The sequence below is a fragment of the Somniosus microcephalus genome, unplaced genomic scaffold (genome assembly GCF_052327205.1).
Source record: "Somniosus microcephalus isolate GS21.2 unplaced genomic scaffold, FLI_Smic_1.0 unresolved_chr5, whole genome shotgun sequence".
Lineage (NCBI taxonomy): Eukaryota > Metazoa > Chordata > Chondrichthyes > Squaliformes > Somniosidae > Somniosus > Somniosus microcephalus.
This window is the reverse complement of record NW_028225183.1, coordinates 33031341-33042309: the sequence shown is the minus strand read 5'-3', so window position 1 is coordinate 33042309 and position 10969 is coordinate 33031341. Positions and strand designations below refer to the sequence as shown.

General features: G+C 46.6%; 1 pseudogene; it reads left to right on the top strand.

Annotated features, from left to right (window-relative positions):
* The first annotated feature begins 955 nt into the window (after positions 1 to 955).
* Positions 956 to 1612, top strand: LOC147087824 (histone H1.01-like; annotated as a pseudogene).
* Positions 1613 to 10969: the final 9357 nt, after the last annotated feature.

Here is a 10969-nt window from a genome sequence, read left to right as displayed (position 1 = left end):
CTCTCTGGTTGCTGCCCCTGGGTGTTGAGAATGGAATGCACAGGACACCAGTTGCTCTGTTCTGTTCCTCATTATCGGCGGGGAGAGAGACAGAGAGAGGCTAGAGGGGCGGTGATCAATTCATTTCTACTTTCATATAAATCAAACATATTTCTGCCGGTGAACAATATACCTTCAAACCAGATATGAGTGAACACAGCCAAAGCTGTGATTGGCTCCTGCCCCTGAATCTGGGGAACAGACACTGTGAGGAGCGCCGGCCTCAGAGTGTTTAACACTGACTGAGCTGGGAAACTGCAACTAACCCCGAGAATCGGCAGCACAGGCCGAGCGGAGAGGAAAACCTGTCCTGTGAACTGTAAATCTGGGAACAGATTGTGCTGTGAATGAGCAGAGTGAACATTTTGTCAGCGAGAGTGTGTTAAAGGGGCGGGTGGGTTAGACTAATGTCACTGTGTTTGTGTGTCCGCTCTCATCGCCGGATTTCAGAGACCCTCTTCTATAAAATTCAAAGATTTCCCTGTCATAGGATCGCCATGCCCCCCTGCTCAGCCCTGAAGTGGGAATTAAACGTGAAGCTTTATTTGATTTAAAATTTCAGTCAAAAAACAGAGAACATGTCGGCGATGGGGTGAGAGAGCGATCAGTTCAGCAATGAAACGGCTATAAATGGAAATTGCTGCCTTTAATTCTGATGAAACTTTCGCGACAGCAGACATCCCGGTCTTTGAGACAGAAAGAGGCCAGTCTGGGAATGTGGAGTGCCCGAGTTTAATTGCAATCGGGTAGTGAATGAGGAGAGAGAAACACGGAGAGGCTGGAGGGGCCGGGAGCTGACAGCAGGGTGTCTCCGCCCCGTCCGCTCGCTGCCTTTAAGTTGCTCTGTGCCGCCGCCTCTCGTTTCATTTCTGACCCAGCTCTGACTGTCAGAGAGATTTTCTACAGAGTCGCCGACATGTCTGATACTGCAGCCGCCGAAACGGCTCCTCCTGCCGCCGCCGCTCAAACCAAGTCTCCCAGCAAGAAGAAGAAGGCGGCTCCCCGCTCCAAGCCAGCCGGTCCCACGTTGGGCGAGCAGATCCTCAAGGTTGTGGCGAGTGGTCGCGATCGCAAGGGGATGTCCCTGGCTGCGGTAAAGAAGGCTCTGGCTGCCAACGGCGTCGATGTGCTGAAGTTATGTTCCCAGATCAGGTTAAGTATCAAGAGGAAAGTGGAAAACGGCTCCCTGGAGCAGACCAAGGGCACGGGCGCCTCGGGTTCCTTCAGGCTCGCTAAGAAGGAATCCCAGCGGAAAGAGGGAAAGAAGGTGAAGAAACCGGCAACCAAGAAATCTGCAGTAAAGAAACCAGCAGCCAAGAAATCTCCAGCCAAGAAACCAACAGCCAAGAAATCTCCAGCCAAGAAACCAAGAGCCAAGAAAACGAGCACCAAGAAAGCACCAAGATCAAAAAAGACAGCGAAAGCGGCGGCTGGGAAGAAGGCGGCGGTGAAGAAGCCCAAGAGCCCCAAGAAGGTCACAGGCGGAATGGTGTAGGCGGCCAAGAAGTTGGAAAAACCCAAGGCCAAGCCCAAATCAGCAAAGTCTCCCAAAGCAGCGAGCAAAAGAAAGTAAAAAGGACAACTTGTAAACATCTGAACCCAAAGGCTCTTTTCAGAGCCACGCACGTCTTTCCAAAAAGAGCTGATCGTGGAATCAGATGATCCATGTCCCGGGGCCGGGCTCAGATTCCAGATTGAAATCATTTCAAATGAACCCCGGCTTCCTGGTGACTCGCTGACATTCGCTGCACCCACCCCTCCCCCACAGAGAGAATGGGATGTCCGGGCCGGGCCTCACTCTAACTGGGGGGTGTTCGGCTCCAGTCTCAGTTCAGGGTCATTTTCAGTTCACAGGTTCAGGGTGAGAGTCTCTGTGAGACGGTAACTCTGGCGGAGATTCCCCGCGTCACAACTCAAACCCCAACACATGAGATTCTCCAAGTCAGCTGGAATAAGGTGTTTGTAAACTGCTGAACCCGTCTGTGTGGGGAAGTGTGGGGAGATGGAATAAGGTCAGAGAGTGACATGGAAGGAGACGGGTCGACTTGTGATTGAAGTGACTGTATATCGGCGGGAATATTACTGATTGTTAATTGTAACAGGACCTTATTTAAAAGATTGTGGTTTCGGGAAACCCTTGAATATGAAGTCCGAGTCTGTAAGGGTTTGTGTGGAGCGCTGTGTTTCTGTTCTACAGTCGATAAACGGTTTGAAATTGGCGGTTACAGAAAGCTGGAGGTGGTGGTGGAAGATCAGAGGCCGCTCTCTGCTCTGTCTGTCACTCTTGAAGTTGTCTCCTCGCCTCCCGCTCTCCCTGTTTAATCTCTCACTCTGTCTCCTCCCCTCCCGCCTCTCTCACACTGCGCTTTCTCTCCACATCTACCGTTTCCAATCCATTCACAAATTTCAAGATCTCTATCAGGCCTTATCTAAGTCCCCTCTCTTCTATAGCAGAAAGGCCCAACCTGTTTAGTATTTCCCGATAGCTGCAAACTTTCAGTTCTGGTGCCATCCAGCGAAATATATGTAAGACCGAAGCTATTGACACTTCACAAACTCCATTGCCAAGCCATCGACTCCATCCCTCTCCTCAGCACCGGTTTGCTGTTTGCAACCTTGGTGTCGTATTTGACCACGGGATAATCTTCCGACCAGATATTCACTCCATCACCAGGACGACTCACTTCCACCTTCATAACATCGCGGAACTATGCCCCTGCCTCAGCTCATCTGCTGTTCAAACCATCATCCATGTCTCTGTTAGCTCTAGACTTGAAAACACCAACTATCTCTTGGCCGGCTTCCCATCTCCCACCTTCCATAACTTGGGCTCATCAAAAGCTGCCCATAATCTAACCCACACCAGATCCCGGTAAACCACCACCCCTGTGCTCGCTGAGCTACAGTGACACCCGTTCTGGCAATGCCACCATTTTTTAATTTACATCCTTGCCTTTAAAGCCCTACATGGCTTCGCCCACCCTACCTCTGCAAGCTCCACCAGCCACTCAACACTCCCGAGTTCTACGTTCTCCTCCAAATCTACAATTTTGCACATCCCCGATTGTAACCGCTCTGCCATTGGCCGCTGTGCTTTCAGCTGCCTGGGCACGAAGCTCAGGAATCCCCTCCCTGAACCTCTCTGCTCCTCTAAATCTACCAACTCCTTTAAGATGCTACCATGAGGCGCTGTGGGCCATCAGCAGCAGCAGAATTGTATTCAACCACAATCTGCAACCTCATGGCCCGGCATATCCCTCACTCTACCATTACCATCAAGCCTGGAGATCAACCCTGGTTTAACGAAGGGTGCAGGAGAGCATGCCGGGAACAGCACCAGGCATACCGAAAATGAGCTGTCAATCTGGTGAGGCTACAACACAGTACTACTTGCATGCCAAACAATGGAAGCAACATGCGATAGACAGAGCTAAGCGATCTCACAACCATCGGATCAAATCAAAGCTCTGCAGTCCTGCCACATCCAGTCGTTAGTGGTGGTGATCAATTAAACAGTTAACAGGAGGAGGAGGCTCCAGAAATATCCCCATTCTCAATAAGAAAATAAGAACATAAGAAATAGGAGCAGGAGTAGGCCAATTGGCCCCTCGAGCCTGCTCCGCCATTCAATAAGATCATGGCTGATATGATCCTAACCGCCAATCTACTATCACAGAACCATCTCCTGAATCTAACAGAATTAGACACACGAAGTAGGAGCAGGATCAGGCTACACGGCCCCTGGGCCCGCTCCACTACCCACAGGGCCATGATCGATCAGAACCTAGACTCATGTCCAAATTCCTGCCCGCTCCCCATAACCCTTTTTTCCCTTTACTTCTAGGAAACTGTCTATTTCTGTTTTAAATTTATGTAATGATGTAGCTTCTATAGCTTTTTGGGGCAGCATATTCCATGGACCTGCCACCCTCTGAGTGAAGTAGTTCCTCCTCATCTCAGTTTTGAAAGAGCAGCCCCTTATTCTAAGACTATGCCCCCAGTTCTAGTTTCACCCATCATCAATGATGGTGGAGCCCAGCACGTGAGTGCAAAAGACAAGGCTGAAGCATTTGCAACTATCTTCAGCCAGAATTGCCGAGTGGATTATCCATCTCGGCCTCCTCCTGAGGTCCCCAGCATCACAGATGCCAGTCTTCAGCCCATTCAATTCACTCCACGTGATGTCAAGAAACGGCTGAAGACAGTGGATACTGCAAAGGCTATGGGCCCTGAAACATTCCGGCAATAGTACTGAAGACTTGTGCTCCAGAAGTAGCTGCGCCCCTAGCCAAGTTGTTCCAGTACAGCTACAACACTGGCATCTACCCGCCAATGTGGAAAATTGCCCAAGTATGTCCTGTCTACAAAAAGCAGGACAAATCCGACCCGGCCAATTACCATCCCATCAGTCTACTCTCAATCATCTGCAAAGTGATGGAAGGTGTCGTCGACAGTGCTATCAAGCGGCACTTACTCAGCAATAACCTGCTAACTGACGCCCAGTTTGGGTTCCACCAGGGCCACTCAGCTCCTGACCTCATTACAGCCTTGGTCCAAAGATGGACAAAAGAGCTGAACTCAAGAGGTGAGGTGAGAGTGACTGCCTTGACATCAAGGCAGCATTTTTTCGAGTGTGGCATCAATGAGCCCTAGCAAAACTGAAGCCAATGGGAATCAAGGGGAAAACTCTCCATTGGTTGGAATCATACCTAGCACAAAGGAAGTTGGCTGTGGTTGTTGGAGGTCATTCATCTCAATCACATGACATCACTGCAGGAGTTCCTCAGGGCAGTGTCCTAGGCCCAACCATCTTCAGCTGTTTCATCAATGACCTTCCCTCCATCATAAGATCAGAAGTGGGGATGTTCGCTGATGATTGCACAGTGTTCAGCACCATTTGAGACTCGTCAGATACTGATGCAGTCCGTGTCCATATGCAGCAAGACATGGACAATATTCAGACTTGGGCTGCCAAGTGGCAAGTAACATTCGCACCACACAACTGCCAGGAAATGACCATCTCCAACAAGCGATACTCTAACCATCTCCCCTTGACATTCAATGGCATTACCATTGCTGAATCCCCCACTATCAACATTCTGGGTGTTACCATTGATCAGAAACTGAACTGGACCAGCCATATAATTACTGTGGCTACAAGAGCAGGCCAGAGGCTGGGAATTCTGCGGCGAGTGTATCACCTCCTGACTCCCCAAAGCCTTTCCACCATCTACAAGGCACAAGTCAGGAGTGTGATGGAATACTCTTTACTTGCCTGGATGAGTGCAGCTCCAACAACACTCAAGAAGCTCGACACCATTCAGGATAAAGCAACCCGCTTGATTGGCCATCCATCCACCACCTTCAACATTCACTCCCTCCACCACCAGCACATAGTGGCTGCAGTGTGTACCATCTACAAAATGCACTGCATCAACTCGCAAAAGCTCCTTCAACAGCACCTTCCAAACCCGCGACCTCTACCACTTAGAATGACAAGGGCAGCAGACGCATGGGGACATCATCACCTACAAGTTCCCCTCCAAGCCACACACCACCCTGACTTGGACCTGCATCGCCGTTCCTTCACTGTCGCTGGGACAAAATCATGGAACTCCCTTCCTAACAGCATTGTGGGCGTACCTACACCCTATGGAGTGCTGCGGTTCAAGAAGGCGGCTCACCACCATCTTCTCAAGGGCAATTAGGGATGGGCTCTAAATGCAGGCCTAGCCAGCGACGCCCACATCCCATCAATGAATAAAAATAAACTTAAAACTTAAGTCTTTGACTAAGCTTTTGGTCATCTTTCCTAATATTTCATTATGTGGCTCAGGGTCAGGTTTTATTCAATGACGCTCCTGTGAATCGCTTGGGTCATTTTACTATTTTGAGGGCGCTATATAAATACACGTTATTGTTGTAAGTATTTTTTGCACTTTCTCCAGTTCTTCTATGTCCTTTTTATATTATGGAGACGATTAATATGCACAGTTCTCTAAATGTGACCTGACCCGGGTCCTATACTTGTTTAATACAATTTACAACATGTTGGTGTCCATGCTCCACACGAGCCTCCATCCACCCTCCTTAATCTAAACCAGTAAAATTCCGTTCTATTCCTCTCCCCCTCATGTGCTTGTCTCGCTCCCCTTTAAATGTGTCTATTCTATTCGCATCAACTGCTCCTCGTGGTAGCAACTTACACATTCTGACCACTCATTTGGTAAAAAGCTTTCTCCTGAATTCCCTATTAGGTTTATTAATGAATATGTTAAATCTATGACTCCAAGTATTGCCCTCTCCTGCTAGTGGACACATCTTCTCTAATCTACACTATCAAAGTATTTCATAATCTCAAAGAACACTATCTGATTATCCCCCAGTCTTCCCTTTCCTAATGATAGCAGCCTCAGCCTGTTCAGTCTTTTTGACAGATATAAACTCTGAGTTCTGTTTTAATTCTAGTAAATACTGTTTGTACCTTCACCAGCCCCTGTATGTATTTCTTATAAAATGAAGACGATAGAAACATAGAAGATAGGAGCAGCAGTCGGCCATTACGCCCCTCGAGCCTGCTCTGCCATTCAATGAGATCATGGCTGATCATTCAAACTCAGTACCCCGTGCCTGCCTTCTCCCCATATCCCTTGATCCCTTTAGCCTTAAGAGATATATCTAAATCCTTCTTGAATATATTAAATGAATTGGCCTCAACTGCCTTCTGTGGTAGAGAATTCCACAGTTTCACCGCCCTCTGGGTAAAGAAATTCCTCCTCATCTCAGTCCAAAATGGCTTACCCCTTATCTTTAGACTGTGACACCTGGTTCTGGAGTCCTCCGCCATCGGGGACATCCTTCCTGCACCTTGTCTGTCTATTCCTGTTAGAATTTTATAAGTTTCAATGAGATCCCCTCTCTGCCTTCTAAACCCCAGCAAGTAAAGCCCAATCGACCCAATCTCCCCTCATACGTCATTTCTGCCACCCCAGGTATCAATCTGATGAATCTTCGCTGCACTCCCTCCATGGCAAGATCATCCTTCCTCAGATAAGGCGACCAAAACTGCACACAATACTCGAGGTGTGGTCTCACCAAGGGCCTGTACAACTGCAGCAAGACGTCCTTGTTCCTGTACTCGAATCCTCTCGCTACGAAGGCCAACATACCATTTGCCTTCTTAAACGCCTGCTGCACCTGCATGCTTACCTTCAGGGACTGGTGCACAAGGACACCAAGGTGCACTTCCCCTTCTCCCAATCTATTGCCGTTCAGATAATAATCTGCCTTCCCATTTTGTCACCAAAGTGGATAACCTCTCATTTATCCACATTATACTGCATCTGCCATGCTTCTGCCAAATCACCCAACGAGTCAAAATCGTACTGCAGTTTCTCGGCAACCTGCTCACAGCACACACGCCCACCCAGGTTTGTGTCATCTGCAAACTTGGATATATTATATCTAGTGCCCTCGTCTAGATCATTAATATATATTGTGAATAGCTGCGGTTCAAGGACCGATCCCTGCGGTACCCCACTAGTCACTGCCTGTCACTCGGATAAAGACCCGTTTATTCCAACTCTTTGCTTCCTGTCTGCCAACCAGTTCTCTATCCAATTCTGTACCTTGCCCCCAATCCCTTGTGATTTAAATCAACACGCTAATGTCGACGTGGGACCTTATCAAAAGCCTTCTGAATGTCCAAATACACCACATCCACTGGTTCTCCCTTATCTATTCTACCAGTTACATCTCCAAAAAATTACAGTACATTAGTCAAGCATGATTTACCTTTTGTAAATTCATGTTGACTTTGTCCGATCATGTCACTGTTTTCCAAGTGCTCTGCTATTACATCTTTTATAATGGACTGTAGCATTTCCACCACTACCAATGTCAGGCGTACCAGTCTATAATTCCCCATTTTCTCTCTGCCACCTTTTTTGAATTGTGGTGTATCATTAGCTACCCTCCAATCCATGGGAACTGGTCCAGAGTCTATCGAATTTTGTACACATTGCACCAAATGTGATCCAACCAAGGTTCTATACAAGTTTAACATAACTTCTATTCTTTACAATTCTATCCCTCTAGAATTGAACCCGAGTGCTTTCTTTGTATTTATGGCCATATCAATCTGCACTGCAACTTTCAGTGATTTATGTAACTGTACCCTCACATCCCTCTGTCCCTCAACCCCGTTTGGAACTGATTTTCCAAGGAGTATGTGACCCCCGCATTCTTCCTAATAAAATGCACGACCTCATATTTCTCCATATGAGTTTCATTTGCTAGTTACACGCCCATTTTGCCAGTTTAATAACGTCTTCCTGTATTTTGTCGCAGTCCTCCTCTGTATTAAGTATAAACCCCCATTTGGGTGGCATCCACAATGTTTGAAATTGCACTTCTGATTCCTCAGTCCTAATTGTTTAAGTAAATGGTGAACAAAAGCCTTCCCAACACCGATCCTTGTGAAACACCACTCCCCAACATTGACCAACTTCACTTCTTTTGAATTCTATCGCCTTAGAAATAAACCCCAATGCATTGTTAGCATTTTAATTGCTTTGCTGTTCAGTGGTGCTGTATTTAATTATTTTTTCACCTGTAGCCCTGGAGCCATTTGTTCTTCTGCCATGCTCCATTTTGTATTTTCTAAGTTATCGGTGATTATAGAACGATACAGCACAGATGGAGGCCATTCGGCCCACTGTACCTGTGCCATCTCTTTGGTAGAGCTATCCAATTAATTCCACTCCTCTGCTCTTTCCCCAGTAATTTGTTTTATTTCAAGTATTTTTCCAAAATCCCCTTTGAAAGTTATTGGGCCAGAAATTAGGATCGTGTGCTTGCCGCGCATGCAATCCCCCGATGTGCACTCACCCGGTGCGCTGACATCAGAAGCCTGGGCCTGCTTGGAATTCCTGTCACTGGCCCGGTTCAGATGTTGGTGCGATGTGCTTGCCTGATCCAGCGGCATAGTTAGTGCGATGTACCGGCTGGGATCAGCTGAGCACTGTGCAGCCAATCAGGGGAGGGGAAACTTCATTCATGAGTTTGATAGTAAGAACTGTCAAACTCATGAAAAGTACGGGCGCCCAAAAGACTAGTTTAACTTTAAATAAAATTTAAAAAAACATCCCAATAATTAAATAAACTATAAATCATTTAAAAAAACTATTTTAAACAATTAATAACATTTTTGAAAAAGATATTTTTTTAAGAAATCGGGTCTAAAAATAAATTTACCTTACTGTAAAGTCCTTGAAAACAATGAAGCTGTGGAAAAAATGTAATAATTTTAAATAATAGACCACTTACCTTCAAGAATCCAGTCTTTACACCTCCTTTTTATATGTGTAAAAAGTTCAGGCCCTTGCACACGGGCAAACCTGTCAAAAAGAAGGAAGTTCAATGCGTGCGCGCAGGGCCAGATGCCCCGCACTGCTTGGAGGAAATGCCGGTTTCCCGCGCGTGCGCTGTGCATGCTGAAATCCGGCACTTCCAATGGGCCCACGCGTGAGTACCCCGCCCATACTCACGTGTTGGGACCGGAATTACTGGCCCAATATTGTATCTGCTCCCACCACCCATTCCGGCAATGAATACCATATCACTAAAACTCGCTGTGTAAAGCAAAAGCTTCCTCATGTTGTCTCTCGTTCTTTTCCAATCACATTAAATCTGTGCCCTCTGGTACCTACCCCACTGCCACTGGAAACAGTTGCTCCGTAATTACTCTATTAAATCTATTTAGTCTTAACCTTCTCTGCTCTAATCAGAACAACCCCAGCTTCTCCAGTCTCTCCACATAACTGAAGTCCCTTATCCCTGGTACCATTCTAGTGCTTCGCTTCTGCACACGCTCCAAAGCCTTGACATTTTCCTAAAGTTTGGAGCCCAGAATTGGACACAATACTCCAGCTGAAGCCTAATCAGTGCTTTATAACGTTTTAGCATAACTTCCTTGGTTTTGTGCTCTCCTGCTAATTAATAAAGCAAAGGACCCAGTATGCTTTATTAACATACTTCTCAATTTTTCCGGCCGTCTTCAAAGATTAGTGTACATACATGCCTAGGTCCCGCTGTTCCTGCACTCTCTTTAAAATTGTACCATTGAGTACACATTGCCTCTTCTCATGTTTCACTTCACAATTCTCTGTGTTAAATAGAATCTGCAAAGTGTCTGACTAATTGAATCAGAGTTCGGGTTATGCTCTAAGCAAAGGGATTGGATTCGGAAAGAAACGCCATCAGAGAATTGTAGGATCATGTCAGGAACGTCTTTGAAAATCTCAAAACCTCCAGCCTGAGGAACAGTTTATAAGGATCAAGACACAGCCACATTTGCTTGGCATTCAGTTTCGTGCTTTCGGCTCCAATGATATTTTATTCTGTTGATGCAAAATACGCCAATAAACTGAGTAAGGAGATACCTTAATATGCAGGAATGAGGATCAGTTACCAGGTGTTACTTGACTGGCTTTTTAACCAAATGTCAGCCATGATCGAATTGAATGGTGGAGCAGGATCGAAAGGCCAAATGGCGTACTCCTGCTCCTATTTTTATGCGCTCATGTTGACCAATCAGTCTATGTCCTCCTGGATTCTGTTTCTAGCCTCCTCATTGCGTGCTACATTTCCGACTTTATATGCCCTGTATACCCAACTCTAGATCTTTGAAATATATCAGAAATAGCGACCCTTGGGGAACACCACTGTTTCCTTCCCTCCAGTCTGAAAAAAAACCCATCACCACGACTCACTGCTTTCTGACCATTAGCCAATTTGGTATCCATGCTGCACTATCCCATTAATCCCATTGGCTACAATTGTATGACCGTGACTGTCACGTGGTTCTTTTGCAAACGCCTTTTGAAAATCCACATACACAACATCAATCGCACTTCCCTCATGATACTTC